Source organism: Macrosteles quadrilineatus, unplaced genomic scaffold (assembly GCF_028750875.1).
Source record: "Macrosteles quadrilineatus isolate MER2022 unplaced genomic scaffold, UCM_ALF_1.0 Scaffold_3__2_contigs__length_128488019, whole genome shotgun sequence".
Taxonomy (NCBI): domain Eukaryota; kingdom Metazoa; phylum Arthropoda; class Insecta; order Hemiptera; family Cicadellidae; genus Macrosteles; species Macrosteles quadrilineatus.
Genome location: NW_026542596.1, coordinates 60108826 through 60127198, shown reverse-complemented (window position 1 = coordinate 60127198; position 18373 = coordinate 60108826). Strand labels below are relative to the sequence as shown.

Below are 18373 nucleotides of genomic sequence, written 5' to 3'. Positions count from 1 at the left end.
AATTTGTTGAAATAAAATTAAGTCAATGTTAAGTGAATACTATTAATAAACACTAGTGTACCTGTTGCTCGAATTCGAGCAATTGCGGAGCATTACAGTCGACTCACGAAGATTATGGAAATACTTACGATCCACACAACAGTTAGATATAATCAAAATCTTTTGTAAATATCTTTTCTCAAAAAGCTGATCTTGTTTTTTAGTGTTTCTACAAAATTTTCCCTCTCATAGCCGCATTAGGTTGTCTATGATAACGATTATAAATAAAAAAAAAAACATTATTTCTATTTCTTCTGCTTGGTTGTGTTCTATGACTTTTTCTATGTTTCCATTGTTTACAAATCAGCTATTTCAATGATTGCTCAAGAAATGTAGAGCAGTGTTTATTCAGTTTTATTTTTAGCCTATATCTAATTGTCCAGGATTTCTGGTTTTTTCCATTGTAATAATTTCACCAACCCAAGTTTCGTCGACAGATGCAATACGCCAAAGAATATCACCTACATACAATCTCCAAGAAGTGGTAAAAAAAAGCAGAAACCAAGCCATACAATAGATATAAGTTAACCCCTTAAGAAATAATTTTAAGAGCTACTGTGATATTAGGATTTTCCACTGATTTGGTAATAGAACATTATATTGCAAAACATGACACGATGCAAATAAAATCAATTTTAAAATCAGAAAAACCCATTGCAAATACTGTACTTCATTATGAAAAATTCAATAAATCACAATTTAAATATTAACAGCTGTTTCAAAGTAGTGTTGAATTATGCATATGGTAAACAAATTTGAAGAGGCAACTTTAAAGGCTTCTGGGGCAGAGCCCCAAGGGAATTTACCTCGTTCCTCTTTTGATGGCTCATCTATAGACCAAGACCTTTCTTTAGAGACCCTTACCAAGTTTCTACGCCCAGCCGTACTCTCAAATTAGCTGGGACAAAAACCCAGTTTTTCCTCCATAAGAATAACATGGGATGGGAATTCAAAGGCCACTGGGGCAGAGCCCCAAGGGAATTTACCACGATTCTCTTTTGATGGCTCATTTATAGACCAAGACCTTTCTTTAGACACCTCTACCGAGTTTCTACGCCCAGCCGTTCTCTCAATTTAGCTATGACAAAGAAAAACAGTTTCAAATTAATATATAGATATTTGCGACATAAGACATTTAATTGAAGCCTAAAAACAGTTCGAAAAAGGCATTCAATTCTTTATACTAGTAAAAATTAAAATGGAGGTATAAAAATAGTTTTCAAAGATCATGTTGATCAATGTACATTCATCTAGTCTTGAAAAAATAAGTATTTAAAAGCTTACTCCAAACATAATGAAGTTTATCGGTTATTAACAAAATGTCATCATTCTTAAAACCATGTAAACCTTATAGTTTTCCAACGGTTGCCTTGTTTATTTTTTCTTATTATGTTTTTTTTTTTACTTTATGATGCTTCAATTAATGGTACAAATATTCGTAGTATATATATTTCTGAACAAGAACATATACCCATGTATATATAACTAATATACGTTCCATAAGCATTTTACACGAAAAAACACTGTTCGGCAAGTAGCCGGTCATCGTAACCGGTGTTCATTAAGGAGCTTGGACGTCGTGCAACAGCGCTGAGCTATATTGGACGTCGTGCAACAGTCAAATATTTATTGGACGTCGTGGCACTTGGACGTCGTGCAACTGGCAGCGACTTTGGATGTCGTGCAAATGTTACCTTTTTACAATTCTATAGTGCGCTGTTTCACGACGTCCAAGTGCCACGACGTCCAAAGCTTGTAGAAAGACTATATTTTTGGCAGTTACTGTACTTTTGGACGTCGTGGCACTTGGACGTCGTGCAACAACTCAAAAATTATGTTTTGGACGTCGTGGCACTGAATAAATATTATTGGACGTCGTGGCACTTGGACGTCGTGCAATGCATCCAAAATGTAAAATATAGCCAACTGCTACATGTTGAATAAAACATTCTTATAAATAATGCTTAGCTTAGATTCGGATACAAGAATACAATTCTTATCTATTAAATTTACTTATATTCAGCATAAGGTTTAACCATAGATAAAATATACTCAGTATGTTTTATGTATGGTTTACTATGATCTCGAAATACATTTCCTCTATACTTGTTCCCCAAAGTGTTGTAATAAAGAGTTTAAAGCTAATATAATAATGCAACAAAGACTTATTTTCCTACTCCCAAATTTCATTTCCTTGTTTCATATTACATTTTATATTATTATCTTTAAAACAGAAAATATTCGATCATCTGTTGACCATTCAGGTAAAATAGCGAGCAGAGCTGGTGTAGTACAGATAAGACAGCATTTGACAGCATCGGATATTACATTATCGATTTTGTCAAGCCATTGACTTTGGATACTCTAGCTATTATCTGTTTAGACCAGCTGTAGCAATCTTATTCCTAAACTAGCTGTGTGCCCGTTCTACGCACGGGGATCTTATAGTAGTCAGTTGAAACCTTCTTATATTAAGACTAGCTGACCCGGCGAACTTCGTATCGCCTAAGTTATAGGTTTCCCCTAAGACAGACCGATGGAAAGAAAGTACCGTTACGTTTACTTTTCAAGATGATCTCGTTCGCATCGCTCAGTCACGTCCTGGTTGAAGTTCGTTCGCTACGCTCACTCACCTTTGGGTTGGAGCTCGTTCGCTACGCTCACTCGCCGTTACGTTTAATTTTCAAGATGATCTCGTTCGCATCGCTCAATCACGTCCTGGTTGAAGTTCGTTCGCTACGCTCACTCACCTTTGGGTTGGAGCTCGTTCGCTACGCTAACTCACCTTTAGGTTGGAGCTCGTTCGCTGCGCTCACTTGCCTTCAGGTTAGCTCGTTCGCTACGCTCACTCGCCTCCAGGTTGAAGTTCGTTCGCTACGCTCACTCACCTTTTGGTTGCAAATTAGCTGTTGTCATAAATGTAAAAGAAATAATAGTGCTGCACCCTGTTGGTAATCCTTGTAACTTTAATGCTATTGAACATCATAGAACAGAACCAACTTGTTTAATTGAAACAGCTGTTAAGATTCATTAATTCCATTTCTCATAAGGTTAACATGGGAAACTCCAGAGCCACTGGGGCGGAGCCCTTTTAAGAATTTCGAAACGGGAAATAGTTTACGTCCGATTCGCATACCTACAGAATTTACACACCAAATTTCATAACGATCGGTGAAGTCGTTCCGGAGGAGTTTGCAGACAAACACTGTGACACGAGAATTTTATATATTAGATTAAGAACAGCAGTTAGTTTGCATATTTGCAGATATGCTGGCAAAACTATTATATATAAACCTTCGCAAATACGGTATCTGACAGTTCAAGCCAAAATAAATGCTTCGCAATTAAATGTCACCCGGATCGTTATGGTCCTATGTCCAATGATTAAACTAAAAAATGTTTTATAGATCCATGAAGCGTAGCCCTAAAGTAGGCCTATAATTGAAAGTTACTTTCCACATCGGTTAACTTAAACGTATTTAAAGTACTACCTCAACCTCACCATTTAACACTTTATTCCGGTTGACATTTTCAGTATCAAATGTGCTCTTGTCCATTCCGTGAAACACTGAGAAATAAAGACATTAATGCGTTACCAACAGACATACACACAACAATCCAAAAAAGGCCACGAACTATTGATACATAAACAATATAAAGGCGTAAACAATTCATGATGGTTTGCCCAACAAATGTTTTACTCAAATAGGTTATCATTTTCTTAGCATACCGGGTAAGCTAAGATTTGGAATCCAGACAGAAAAAGCAAAACTTTTAAGAGTTAAGACATCACTTAAATTGAATACGGACGGCTCTAATAAATAAGGTGCAACACCAACGATAACAAATTTGTAAACTACAGTGATGTGTTGGTACCTACGTAAAAATGATTCTAGCAGCTACCAACGGTTCTAAGGAAAAGAACCAGCTACGTAAGAACCTACCTAAGAACTATAGTACATCCGACCAATTAAATACATTAATATCTAGTCCCGAGGTTATTGATCTCTTGCTTTTGGATTTTCTCGTAAAAAGTTATAGCGTAAACTTATCGGTGTCAGTTTGAAAAAAAAAACAACCTTACCCAAACAACTTTTTGTTATTTAATAGATTACGCATTCTCTAAACAATGATTAGTATATCTATTAACATTAGAAGGAAATGTGACGAAAATCACACAATATTGGGGTTTTGGTCATTTGTAATTATATTTCTTAAGTAGGTAGGCTATGTATTCTATGGAAAAGTACCGGTATCAAGGATCGTCGTCAAAAAGGTTGTTATGAATAAATATGTAGGCTTACGTACCCAAGATATGAGCTATGGGCCTATTGGCTGTATGGTCCAGCGATTGCATCACACGGTGAGTAGAAACAGAAAGTGACACATTGGAAAAGCGAGTTTAGCACTTCCTCTGTTAAACCTCTGTTACAATCACCCACTGCAGTTGTGATTTTTTACTTTACACTTTACACAACCGCCATTGAAGCGCCGTCAATGAGTGGAAACCTTTTTTGTAAGCTAATGGCGACGATCATTTCAGTGTCCAGCCCTATACAACACTGATTCAAGGTCTTCTTTCTGGTTGTCAAAACTCAAGAAACATTTTATACTCAAAGAATTTCTGGTTCCGATTTGGACGATGTCTAGTTATTTAATTTCATTTACGGTTACACTATTAGACTATATTATTGCACTTGCGATTAATTAAATCCGTTATGTAAGAAAAACGTTTTTAATCTCACTTGGTTGGGATTTGCTTTCAAAACGTGATTCGAAATGGTTGCGGTATTTGTAAACAACATTTGTAAACATATTATTGACAGCTAGAAAAAATAATCTTGATCCGAACAGCTGTTCGTTATTTCATAGACGATTATGTGATATAAATTGAACGAAAATTTGACAAAAATCGCACAAAACTGCATTTTTGAACGTCCGTAATTTTATTTACAAAGTAGTGAGGCTATATTGAAATCACTAAAGACACTCTCGCCAATCCAGTGAATACATTAAAATGACTTGGATCTTGATAGGTACTCTGGTTTTCACGGAGAAGATTGCGTAAAATGCCATCTTGAGTGTTACAGACAAAGGGAAAGACAGACAGACAGACAGACAGACAAAAATAGAAATAGAGATAAGACTCGTTTCTGCTTCTTTAATGTATAAAACGTAAAAATAACCTAAAAGTACCTATATAATTCTGAGCAAAGTACAGACAAAACTCTAATTTTATTTATATAGATGGAAATTTACTTGATTGAGCTTCACACAGCGTCTGCTAATTTATGTTTGGTTTTTCACACGATTATAGCTATGATTATAGTTTATGAGGGTATTAAGATGCTATACTTTTAAATGCTGGCCTTTCATTTTGGCAAGACAAAGAGTACCTATCAGCATTAGAACACAGAGATTTAATTTTATTTCTCTGTGATGAAAATAAAATACAGCAGCCCCCTATCGGTGATTTGACTTGTCCTACAAAACTGGTTACAGTAATCACATGAAAATGAAAAGTAAATCCTTTTAAATAATACGTGAGGGCGATTTCTACGAAACACTACTCCTCCGTTTATAATGGGCGGATTTTTACATACGAAGTGTCAAAATTAAGTAGGTATTTTTGTGTAGACGCCCACTTTCAACAATCTATATATATAATACGCTAAGCCGATTTTTGTGAACAGAACTCCTCCCTCATTTTTGGACCGATTTTGATGATTAAAGTGTCAAAAGAATTGCCCTGATCAGTAGTTTTGCAAAGTGTTTTTCGTTTTTTGATATCTTCATTATTTTGGGCAGGATCTTCCATCAAAGTTGGATTTTATCCCATAAGATTAACATGGGGGAATCGAAAAATTTAATTGGAAACTTTGTTACCACTAATTTGAGAGAACGGCTGGGCGTAGAAACTTGGTAGGGGTGTCAAAAGAAAGGTCTTGGTCTCTAGATGAGTTGTCAAAAGAAAAACGAAGTAAATTCCCTTAGGGCTCTGCCCCAGAAGCCTTTAAAGATCCCTCTACTGATTTGTTTACATTTTGGCCATTTGGATAATACTTTTTAATGAAACAGCTGTTAATTTGTAAATTGTATTTTAAACAAGACACATTAATTAATTGGGAGTTACTGAATTGTCCAAAAGAAGAATTTGCAAAGTTATTTTCTGATTTTAAAATTAATTTTTTTCTGTATCATGTCATGTTTTGCAATATATAACGTTCCATGACGAAATCAGTGGAACATCCTTTTATCACAGTAACTCTTAAAATTATTTCTCATTGACCTTATATCTATTATACGGGTTGGTGACTGACCTTTTCATCATTTTTGTCTTTATTTTTATCATATTGTTCTAGACAGATCATCATAGGTAAGATTATTTGCATACATGTTTTCAATCATTGGAAAAATATTCAATTGTGTAATACGATACAAAATAATAGCCTACAAGTGCAGAAGGGCACGGTGCCCATTTGAGCCATATCCATATTTTGTTAAATTAATAGTAGTTTACAGCAACTGGATAATACATTTTACGATATTCATGTAGAAATATTTGCATTATAAAGAAAGTCATTCAGCTGGAAAACTGCAATATACTGCAGACTTTTCAGAGAGGTTACTTCGATGTATTCATTCAGCTTAGTGAAAACATAATATAGATATGTATACAAATAAGAACTTGAATTCTTAGAGAGCCTTTGAATGTTATTAGACTAACGAAAAGGGTTGTGCATTTTTACTACCGCTACTCTGCAACAAAAACCATTTAATTTGTCTCCAAAATATATATTCTTAAAGTGCACTGATCAGCAGCAAATAAAAAACTATGTAACTTACCCATATGTTATTGAAAATAACACAACATTTTGGCTGTAAATATGGCCCAGTGAGTAAATAATATTTAAGCAGCTACTGTCATGACAGAAAGGTCATATTCCTTTTAAACTAGATCACATCATCCTTTATAAGATGTGTTGATTAACAATGCATGTAAACGTGAATATTTACGTGACAGCCAATTTACATTATTTTTGCTTTTTGGAAATGCCTCATTGCTATGTCATTTGCATTATTTGTTGCCAATGAAGCCGCATATAAATGAGGAGGCCCCTAATAGTTTAAGAATAAAAACCAACTTCACTTCAAGTATATTCCACTACACCTAACATTCCGTAGAGAGATTATATTGACAACTTTATGTAATTGATATGGCTGAGACAACTAACTGACATCCCCCATGTCAAGGAATTCCGGCTTTAACAGTAACCCCACAACAAATTTCTCAAAACTGTGCTAGAGGGTTATTCATTTTAGCACAGAAGTACGATATGAACTGACGCGACGTGACAAAGGAAAAATCAAACTTACACTGTAATGGATATCTTCCTTTGAAGCTAGACGTCTTCTAGAAGTCGAACTAGAACTAGAAGTCTTCCCAACAAACAATTTTTTTTTTTTTTTTATAAAATCATAGATTAATCTGCATTACACTGATGAAATCACGGAAGTGTTTAACTACAAAAGATCCACCAATATGATTTAATACTATTTAAAGGTTCTTCCAAACGATGAGATACCAGATAGTATACTAATAACACCGATGACGTACAGTATGGGAGATATTTTATTCATTGAATGATCAACCATATTAGGTAACTAATGCAATTAATATCAATATCATTATTGTTTTTACACTTATTAATCTTTAAACAATGCTAAATGCTCACGATATGTACAATTTCACTCAATTTATCGCAGTAAGATGAATTAGCGTAAGCCTTGAAAATAACCGTCGATTTCGACGGGTTTCGCCTAGTTCGTTCAATAAAAGTCCTCGGGCTTTGCCCCACAGGCCTTCAAAATCCCAATATATTTCTTGTGAAGAAAAGTTTTGTTTACTTAAACATACGAATAATTTGTATTAATTACAGCTGTTCATAGTAAACACACGTGATACACACAAGAGCATTCTTTTCGTTTTCAGAGTGAGTTCGTTTTCAGTTTCGATAACTGGAGTGGAGTGATTGATGTCATTATCTATCTTTGAGTTGACTCTTTTAAGTCATCGGAAATTGTGACTGTTATTTGTTTTGAAACATAACGCATGTAATACTTTGCAATTGCTCGAATTCGAGCAACAGGTGCACTATTTGTTATAGAATATGTGATCTGTACGGTAGTGTATCGTTATATATATATATTGTTAAGTGTCAATTTACTGGTTGAATTTTACAAAAAAAGTCACCACAGCAACAGCAATTATTTACTTTAAAATACAGTATATTTACTAGGCAAAAGTGTAGTAAAAATGACATTTTTAAACTGAGTCTAATATTTTTGTCAACACACAAAAAATAGAGTACAGAGACAATTATGACCAAGACAAGAGAAGCAAAAAATGAAGTCTTAAAACGGTTATGCCCCACACACACACACACACACACACACACACACACCCTCGATATAAAATCAGTAGAATATTAATTAAACCGGTGTAGCGTTTTCCCTAGCCACGCTCTCGCCACTGCCTCAGTCAACCTTGGCAGGTGTTAAGAGCCAAGCTAAGGCCAATAATAAGAACCAGGTGGGACGAAATCACCTTATTGTCTTCTAAGTTTTGCAACCATTATTCTCAAACTTTCGTAGATCAACTATTCGGTTGGCAAACTACGAAGTTGAACTGAATGCAATTTGATAATTTCATCAAATACTTAAATTGTGTTGATACGTACACAATAGTAGATATGCACATCTGTTACATAGTGCAAAACTACAAATCCTCAATTCTTGCTTTAATACTTTCTTATGAAGTAGCCATAATGTAGGCTTTTAAGCCAAAAGGAAATGAGTGTAGGATGAGTGGCGCGATCTTGTAGTCTTGTTAGTGACTAGGGGCGACATTTTCCTTAGACACAGCTGTTAATTGGCCCATACAGCCAATGGAACTAAAGGTAAGGGACCTACAGTTTATAAGGGAATTCGGATCACATCTTTTCCTTGTAATTAACGAATTGGTCTAATTATCAGGATAGTACTGTGAATAGTCACTTGTACGGACGTCAATCCACACCAGGGAGTATCGCATCCACAGTGCATGCCTATATAGTCCCATTTAGTTGAATAAATATATCAATTATTTATACACTACTATGTGCTACTGTAATAGACTTGCAGTTTGACTTGTTGCTTTACCGGGGGCTATCCAAGCTCTCAAACAGTGCTTTGGGAAGAAAAGTATTGTTAATGGAAATATCAAGAAAAATTTAGATGTTTTTCGTTTGGATGTGATCAAATATTTTAAATTTTACACTTTCGTTCGGACACTTCAAAACAATATAATTAATATTGTGTCGATTTCATTGAATGAATAAATTACGTTTTCTACTGCGCTAGGTGGTGATATTATAACTATTTATCCATGAAAATAGACTAATCTCACACTTCGGTAGTAACATCTCGTTGTGAAAAAAATAGTTTAAGCTACACACATTGAATAAGTATCAGTATTATGATCGGCCAATTTTTGTTTAATGTTTATTTCTGTACAGTGCTCTGAAAAACTTAATTGCTTACATTTATACTTTTAAAACATTTACATTCGACAATAAGCTACATATAAAAGATCACCACGATAAACCAACAGGGAAGCCTCAGCAGAGAGTCTGGTAGGGATCAAGTCAAGTGCAAACAAACAATTCTCTCAATAGAATCAAAGAGGCAACTCTAACATTCAGATTCTGTCTACTCAAAGAGAGTCTAGGAGTGAAATCATCCAAGTTTGAACAAAATGCGTATTTAATATAACCCCTATAGTATTTGGGAACAAAATAATTAGTTAAAGAGAAACATATTGATTGTTGAAATATTAATAACTAGAGTACACGTTGCTCGAATTCAAGTAATTGCAAAGTATTGCATGAGTTTAAAAACTAATGAAAGTCATATTTTCCGACTATTTTAAAGTAGTAAACTCAAAGAGAATTAAAAAAAAATACAGTACTGTGTCAATTCATGTTTCTTATTTGGTGAAATATATCAACCTTTCCAGATTTTCTCACTTTTTCCATTCTAAATGTACACAAACCCAAATAGTAAATATTTAATTTCAACCAAGTCAATAAAATTTAATGTTTGTAGCGCGCGTTTCCTTGAATTGCAACTTAAATATTAACAGCAATTAAATTATCCAGCTGATCATAATGTAAACAAATATGTTCTTCATAAGGATAACATGGTAACTTTAAAAGCTAAAAATGTAAGGTCAGTTTGCAAATATACGCGACACGCTCTTGCCAATGAGACGTGAATTGCCAAAAACGGTTAAGAATGGCGGAGGGGTTCAAAGAACCAATTTCGTGTTGACGTATTAATTATATAGATTACTGAGACAGTTATTACAATCGATGTTAAGAGCTCGTACCCAGTAAAATTGTCCCAGAAAGCACAGAATAGAGCCCAGAAAGCACAGAATAGAGCCCAGAAAGCACAGAATAGAGCCCAGAGAGCACTTTCCATTCTGTGCTCTCTGAATTGGCTAGAGCATTAAAGGAAACATTTGACATTAATTAAAATAACTCCGGTGTCACCACTCAAAGCCGGTGTGTAAATTTCAATGCTGCAATGTTGTGTCAAGGTATGTGCTTCTAAGAAATACTAGACGTTACCTTATTTCTCGAACTCCTTGTTTTAGAAAATAAAATCCCTTGGATTGGGATGTAAACTAATTAATTTCGTGAGATTGTGTTTTATTTTACCATGAATGGTCCACAGTGACTTCAATACTTAATTAAAATCAAGAACAGAAATTATATGGCATTCTGTTTATTTAAAAATGTCTCATCACGTCGTCAAATCTCAATTGTACCAAACATTAATTGCACCACTCAACAATTAAATTGGCCTGATCAGCCGATTAGTTGAAGTTCGAATCATTACAATTTTACTTTTTCTCTCTCAATCCTTGAATCTCAATGGTCCGTTACCCGTTTTGTTATTAGTAAAACCATAGATAAAAGGAGTAGACAAAGTTGTCTTCTCCTTTTATAAAACTATGCTGTTGTGGAAGTAAACAATGCTGTTATGAGAAACTTTTCAATTTTAAGAACTGAACTGAAACGGCTAATTTAAAAAATAACGGTCGTAGATAAATAATTGTATTACATATTTTAAACGTACAGCGTTTGAAGTCGACAGTAAATTATCAAGTTCTTACCTTCAAAGTTTTAAGGTTCAAGCTCAAGGTCAACCTTTCTGTTTACATGATAGTACTGTAAACTGTTATCAATTTCCTATATTTGCTGTAGTAACCTAAGGAAAACTAACTTCCCACCAACATTTGCCATAATGTTACACTTTTATTTGCGAGTATTTTATTGAACAAATAATAAAATACAAAATAGAGTAGGTACGACAAATGTTGTACAATTAGCTGTTTGGCCTAAGTTAAAAAGCTAAGTTTTATTCCGGCTTTAATAAAGTTATATATTACTTTCAAAATTGCTTCATCAATAATTAAAGAACATGTTTAAAATGCGTTCCCGCACAGATGAAAATCAACTACAGTAAGTGTGGTAAGAGTTTTGTAATACAAATGATAAATTGCACTATCTGACTTCGTGCCGACGAATAGACCTTGGAATAGGTTACCAAATAAATTTATAATTATGACTGCCGGTATTCAAGTTATGATTTAAAATTAGAAACTGCCCTTTAATCTTTTTTTAGCTGACTCGGTATTTACCTTTTTATCTTTGTTAGCTCACTACCTAACATATTGATTAAAACCTAACTAAACATTGAACATGAGCAACTAAATTCAGATTTGACAATAGGATGGAAAGTCTTCATGTGTCAAAAGTCAAACAATAATTAATTAACAACAAACGTATATGATTTGGGGCTGCCAGAACAAATTATATGATGCAATAAATTAAGGTGATTGCAAACTAAAAAAATTATTTGCGTAGAAATTCATTTGTATGTATAAGTTATCGTAATTAACTATAAGTTGAATTTGTTTAGCACACGGGATTTTCATTGTCTCAGAGGGTTTTAGATTTTTAAAAAATGACGTAAAAGTTCATGTTTTTTTTCATGTCAAAGTTAGTTAAGCTGCTTCCGATGATTTTATTTGAATTCTTTAGTTGAAAACAAGCCACGGATAGCTTGTGGACAAAGTTGAAACTCAATTATGTTTTTCTGAGTTAAAAAATGCCTAATTTTCCAACAAATTTGTATATAGGCCCCCCTAATCTATTTTGATCTTATTTAAACATAGAGTAGTACCAAAGTAAAGGATCTTCGATCTTTATTAATACAATTGCGCAAAGAGACTATAAACTAATGCAGCCTATAACATACAGAAGTACTAGAATGTACAATATATTGGAAATAAAAGTGCTTGGAACTATGTATTTGACATAATAGTGTTTATTTACAAAAAAATAATTAGTTTTGTTAAGTATTAAACGTTGGTTTAAAAGTGTGTATGTGTAAAAAGGGTAGTACAAAATATTCACATATATGTATGTAGTTCATATTCTATGGGAAATATACCAATTCAATATTTTTATATGAACATGATCAGATTTAATATACTGAACCACTTAACCTAAATGAACATGATAATGAATTACTTACCGGTTTGGCGCGAAAACTGGCACAGCTGACTGACCTAGGGCACAGCACTAGCACTGGCGACTGCCTCAACACAACAATGAAACATCTGTTATGAATGAATCAGCTGATAGAAGATAGCAGCGCTGCGCCGAGCATCGTGGTGAACTTGCAAACTAACAGGGTGCATTGTCCTACCCTGAACTTTTTTATTAATTATGATTGTGGGTTATTGATCATGTTTATTTGTAATTTTGACGTTTTCACTTCCTTTTCACTTGTTTAAATATTCTCACATACACAGTTCTAACATATAACTATTTTTACCTAAAACCGGTTTTTAAACTAGCTTTTTTAATTCAGTTTTTGAATTGAAAAGATTCACTTTACAACAATGTTTACTTAACAACTTAACTTCCAAACCAACAGGAGTAACGGACCAATGAGGTTCAAGGATTGAGATAAAGAAGTAAAATAGTAATGCTTTGAACTTTGAACTTCAACTAATCAGCTGTTAAGAACAATTTAATTGTTAATGAGTGGGACAATTAATGTTTGGTACAATGATTTGTATCACTGTCTGTGGCACTGAGAGGTTATACACAAAAACATATCCTCTATTATAAGTTATGAGTATGAGTAGTGATTGTTAGTAACTAAAAAATTGTCATAGGTAAAGTAGTGTAGTATGCAACTCAAGTAAATCATGTTAACGACACGAGTAGAAATTTAAGGTACGAGTCTTTAACACTATCTTTACGTGATCGTTGTGTAAACTACTATAACAGCATTGTTTTGTTACTCAACAGTACCGGTTTGGACCAATGAGGTTCAAGGATTGAGAGAAAAGAAGTAAAATTGTAATGCTTTGAGAGTAGTAATTGTTAGTACGTAATTAAAAACGATTGTAGGTAAAGTAGTGTACGCAACCACAGAAAACATGTTAGCCTTTAAGACACGAGTTGAAAATTTAAAATTTGAGCCTTCTATGTGTAGAAATAGAATCAAATCAAATCAAATCAAATCTGCTTTATTTCCAAAAATTTTTACAATATATACATATACAAAATACGAACAATAGTCCCGCATAGGCCGTAAAAGACCTGTGCGCGGGACGAGCTCTATTACAAATTAGAAATATTCTTAAAAATTAAAACTAAATTAATCAAAATACTATTTACAACTAAGCTATGAGACAGCTACAGGAACAGTTAATACTAAGTAAAAGGTAGTCGAGTGAATGGAGTTGCAGTTACTGATATATGTACGCTAAATATTGTTTGGTGTACTTGTGTATAATTATTTTAGGTCATGTATACTGAACCGATAAGTGTCTCAGACTGATCGAGCCCAATATCCGACAGCCAACTGCTTACCGAACGTTTATAAACTGGAAGAGATACCTGTAGATCTCTAATCTCTGATGGTATATTCCTATACAAAAAATTCGCAATATAAAAAGCATTAAGTAAGGTTTGCAGACTTGAAAACTCGGGGTACCTGCATACCTACATTTACAGCTCCTCTGGTGGAATAGTTATGTGTGATTGGCGTCACTATCAAATCTTGATTAGAGTAGGTATATACAAGTAAAGTTTTGATAAAAAGTTGACGCACCGAAAGTAATTGAGTGTTTTTGAATAATACATTTGTAGGGAAACGCCTGTTGAATTGAAAAGCTATTTTAATAATTAGTTTTTGTATGACAAACAGAGGCTTTAAAATATTGCTACTAGCTCCTCCCGATACTATAATTCCATATTGAAGTACTGATTGGACAAATGCATAGTATAACTATTTTATTTCATTAATGTTAAGAATTTCGCGAACGTTTCTAAAAACATAAATTAATTTCCTAAGTTTTGTCTTTAAATATTCAATATGGGGTTCCCATCTTAACCTACTATCCAATATCACTCCCAAGTACTTGTAAAGATCTACTCTCTCTAAATGTAAACAACCACAGGTAGAGACACCTGGATCTCCACAAACATGCATCACAAGTCTGAGGTTGGTGGGAGGCTCACTACTTTGTCTGAGGAAAATTGGCATATATTTTGTTTTTAAAACATTCATTGATAATACATTTTGGGAGAACCATTTTTGAATAAGGAACATATCTGTTTGTGCTACATTGAATGTTTGGTCCCAAGTATTACCTTTGAATATAACTGCAGTGTCGTCGGCAAATAAAAAGAGCTTTCCTGTGATTGGAAGTTTGTCTAAATTATTTATGTAAATCAAAAAAAGGGATGGTCCCAGCGTACTGCCCTGGACAACTCCATAGTCTATTTCACGTATATCGCTAAAATTGTTGTTAATAGAAACTAACTGGCTTCGTTTATTCAAATAACTACTAAACCATTTTAGGGCCAAACCACGAATTCCGATGCATTCCATTTTATTTAAAAGAATATTTCTATCAATGGAATCAAATGCCTTTGCAAGGTCAATGAACACAGTCAATGCTTTTTCATTTCCGTTAATACACTCCGAAATATATTTATTCATAGCGAAGAGAGCATCACTAGTATTTTTACTCTTCCTAAAACCATACTGGCATTCTGATAACAAATTATTATCTTCCAAATAACAGTGCAATTGTATTTTGACACATTTTTCTAAAATCTTAGACATAACATTCAACAGGGATATTGGGCGATAATTGTTTAACTCTTGCTTTGTGCCAGATTTATACAAAGGAACTACTTTCGCTATCTTAAAACGGTCAGGAAATTGTCCTGAGAGAATGCTTAGATTAACTAGGTGTTTGAGTGGAGGTATCAGTGCCGGAATATTATTTTGTAATAAAATCGCAGAAATTCCATCTATACCAGGAGCAGATCCACCACGCAAATCCCTAATGCACCACTAGAAGGCATGCAGAGAATGCTTAGATTAACTAGGTGTTTGAGTGGAGGTATCAGTGCCGGAATATTATTTTGTAATAAAATCGCCGAAATTCCATCTATACCAGGAGCAGATCCACCACGCAAATCCCACTTTAGAAGGCTCGACTTTAGATTTTTTATTAGTTTTCTACCAACAATTTTTTTAATACCGGTACAAAACACTATCATTTTACTTTCAAAACAAAAAAATTTTCATAATCGACCTGCAAGGATGTTTTATTGTTTTTCATCCTATAATGGCAATTTTTGTTTGAAAAGTTTTTACCTATATAGGTGGGTAGAGATAGAGAGGGTCGGGAATAAAGTAGAAACCTTTTTTATAATGAAACAATTCCTTTGATTTTACCAAATAGCAGATGGACACTGGACAGTTTATTAATAACTAATAATATACATAATAATACATTAGATTGTATTATCATAGATAATACTTTTTTGAAAGTAAATTGAAAAACATTGAGGTACCCTTATTCTTGACACTATTTCAAAATATGTCAAGATCAAGTTGATATGAAAAGGATAAAGAGTAAATGTCTTGAGATTTATAATGAGATTTGGCTGTCTCTTTAACAAGAGTATGTCTGTCATTTTTAACAAGCTCATGTTTAGACATCTTTATTATCTCAGCTTACATTATAAACATGTTCAGACTTGTTTCTCTAGCTGCACATGATATACAGAATTTGGAATGTTGCACCCTAATATTAACAATACCTCTACGCAGCAAAGCTGCATACTAAGCGAATTTCAACTTGCCTGATTGAATTTACATGTCTCCTTAAAAATTATCACATTTATTCTATTCCCTATTTAAATAGAAATTAGTTTAACGAGTACTTAGGTTTGCTGCAACAGGGAGGGTAAAATAGTGGTTATTTTTGTAAAATGTTAATAGTTTAGTGAGAAATAAATGCATTTTCCAAATTTGATTAAATTATGTTTATAAAAAGCAAACTACAACAGTTTACTTATTCTCTATTTAAGAATAAAATCAGAATTTTAAATTTACAACTTTTTGGAATTTTCTCCGTTACTATTAGGCAAATTATAATGCTTCAATATACAATTTTTTCCTTTTTTAAGATCTACCAGAATCTACCAAAATTGTTTGGAAAGAAATTGCTAAATTCTATATTTTGGGGTCAAAAATAGGAAAAACAAATTTTTACCCCATAAAACCCACCGTAAACCCTTTTCCCATTATTCGATCATGCTGGTTTGCAAACTCCTTCGAATAAATATAGGTTTACACGTTTATACAAAATTTCATCTAAATCGGATAATTTTCGCTCGAGTTATCATGCTAACAGACACACTCCTAAACTGGAACACACTTATAAATTTTTACGGATACCGTAGTGTTTTTGGCCTCTAGAGACCTCAAAACAAAAAATAAAATCGGTCCAGGGTCCAGGTCTTACCATTTGTACTTCGGTATAATAGCTTATTCTCTATATGGGAAATTCGCTATAATGGGTCAATGTAAAGCCAAATTTGATGATATTTTCATTTGAAATAAACCATGCAATCACATTAATTACAATTATATTTTAGATGAGTGAAAATGTGTGTTCCTGCCATTGGCATGCTTATATAATCGACTATATAGTTTAGATAGTTTTAATAGGTACTCTAAGTTGTTTTATTTGTTTAATATTTCTATAATATTCAAGTTCATCTTTATAAGATTGTAAGCAATAAATTGAGTCAGTAGTGATCAAATTAATTTATTGAAAATCCATGTTTGTAGCCCTTGAGCTGTTGGACACAAGACTAAATTACCAACCCAATCCCTTCACAGCTCAACAAAATTTGTTAACTTAGGACATGTTTTGCTGTTAAAACACCATTGTCAGCTTCAAGTACTTGGTAGATTTGATCACTGTATGGCAAAAACAAAATTACGATAAAATAATATTTGAACAAGAGCAGTCTGTCCCTTGCTAACCCTGTGGTAGGTTAACTTTTGTTGAAAGAACAGACCTGTTTAAAAATGTTTATTTTTTGAAATTTTATCATAATTTTGTTTGTGCCCTACATTGTTTACCTTTTGCTTTTGGCAATACAACTGATCAACTCTACAAAACCTACCTGAAGCTGACGATTGTGTTTTAACACCAAAACATGTCCTAAATTGACATATTTTGTCAAGCTGTGGCTTACGTAAGCCTTACATTATTTTTTTTTTACACAACAATTTAATACTTTTGTACTTTATACATATTTTATGTGTATAAAACCTCTCGACTATGGACACTTTTGTGAAGTAGACAATCCATTCTCATGTTAAAGTTGTAACCATTTAAAATAAAAGTAACTTAGTTTAATTTAGCCACTACCAAGAGTGCACTGCCATAGACAAATATAATTAAATATAGACTGACAGTAGTGCTGCGGTTAGCATAAGTTCTGGCGACCACCGCTTGGAGTTCCGTGTAATTACGTTGCATAGCACAGCGGTCCCAGTGGTGGACGCCAGAACTTATGCTAACCTCAGCACTGCTGTCAATCTATATTTAGTTTTATTTGTCTTTGGTAAACCTAATGTTTTCTTTCTTACACACTAACTTTTAGACATGGAAAGCTAAAGATCCCCTTTTCATTAGTTACTCCACTAATGAAGTTCATCTGTATATTTTTCAACTGTAGCCACATTTATGTCCCCAAAAACTATCATACTGTAGCAAGTAAACCTAACTGGTAGCACATAAACTAATAGTCCTCTTTGAGCAAAAAAATGTTTACAGCTGGTCCATGTAGATGGGATGTCTACTTCAGTTTCTCAATTCAATGATAAA

The 18373-nt window shown here is 33.6% G+C and overlaps 1 protein-coding gene across 1 annotated transcript in view; it reads right to left on the bottom strand.

Moving 5' to 3' along the window:
- The window catches only part of LOC128988353 (monocarboxylate transporter 12-B-like), a 76742-nt gene extending 63988 nt beyond the window's left edge, over positions 1-12754 (bottom strand). The window contains exon 1 of the mRNA XM_054409577.1: positions 12688-12754. The gene's annotated coding sequence lies outside the window, so the exon portion shown is untranslated. The remainder of the gene's footprint in view (positions 1-12687) is intronic.
- Between the last annotated feature and the right edge of the window lie 5619 nt (positions 12755-18373).